We start from the raw sequence: 1,526 nt of genomic DNA on the forward strand, positions 1-1,526 counted from the left end.
GTTTTCTCCTCCCAAGCCATGAAAATACCTGTAATCAAATAAGGTTTCATCATTATACAATACTATCATATGACAACGAAAGTATTATTGTTGTGCATCACTATTTATAAATTGTCATGGGAATAAATACTATTTAAACAGATTCAGAATCAACACCAAGCCAACATACAAATATTACACGTATATGACTTGAAATATTTTGTTGTGTCATGTTGACTTGTAACAAGGCAAATTTGCTTCCCTGTGGTTTTCAAATCTTTGCTAATTTCAGTTCAGATATTCCAATAAAGTATATGTGTACTGTATGCTAGTCACTTTCGACATCCAATCTTCCATAACATTAAAAATAAACATGTCAATGTGCACATTGAGTAAATATCTATGGCAATCGATTGTATGTGATTTTGTACCAAAACAAAGTTGTACTTCATTGATCTTGTACCCCAAATATAAAACATATATGTTTCAGTATACTATATATAATATTGTTTAGGTGGGAGTTTAGTGTGGCCTGTTTGTAGTTTAGGTATTACTCTGTCAATGTTTTTGGTTTTATGGTGGATTTTAGGTTTTTTGAGTGGCTTTTGTAGCAGGTGTTTTAGTTTGCAATCAGATTTCTGATAGTTATTTTGCCACTTTTGAAAGATTTTTTCCTTTGTGATACTTTTAATTTCGTTTTTTGATATTTGTAGGTTGATGCTTACTTCTGCTAATTTTAGTGCTGATTTGGCTGCTTTGTCTGCGTGTTCGTTGCCAAACACTCCAACATGGGCAGGGATCCAAACTATTTCTGTCTTTACCTAGTTTACGTAGATTGTTGGCACTTTTAATTATCTGTTGTATTAGTTTTGGGTGTTTTTTTTGTGTTCTTGTTTTTTTATGGCCTGGAGCCCACTTAATGAGTCTGAAAGGATTAGGGTGTTTTGGTGTCTATTTATTTCATCGCTGTGCAGGGTCGTTACTATCCCCATTAATTCGGCTGTGAAAATTGATTGATTATTTGAGAGCCTATATGATTGTGTTTCGTTTTTGGGTTTGTTAATATGGATGCCGAATCCTGTGCGTTTTGAGCCCAGGTCAAAGGACCCATAAATGTGACACCAATTTGGCCATTTTTCTTGAAGGTATGCTGGTGTGATGGATTTAGCGGTATTTGGATCAGTTTCTTTATTTAGTCCGGTGGAGAGAGATATGTCGATTTGGGGGGTTTGGAGTGTGGCTGTGAAGGTATTATTTGGGGCTGTGTTTAACTGTAAATTATTTAGGGTTGTGTGTATTTAGGTAAATTATTATGCGTTGAGAGATATTACGGATCTGTTGAGTTTTAAGGATCTGTTGGATTTGTTGGTTTTGTTGGGTTGAGGCCAAGTTATTTATTGTTAGATGTTCTCGGCGTAGATCCAGGGGTATTTTTTCCTGTTAGTGCCTGTAGCGATATGTGCGGCGTGCCATGCTGAGTGCGTGTGATTATCTTGAGTGGTTGTTATTGAATTGAGTTTAGTTTATCGCTTAATGAGGAGTTTAAG

Source organism: Haliotis rufescens, unplaced genomic scaffold (assembly GCF_023055435.1).
Source record: "Haliotis rufescens isolate VD_foot unplaced genomic scaffold, xgHalRufe1.0.p SCAF_1, whole genome shotgun sequence".
In the NCBI taxonomy this organism is placed as follows: Eukaryota; Metazoa; Mollusca; class Gastropoda; order Lepetellida; family Haliotidae; genus Haliotis; species Haliotis rufescens.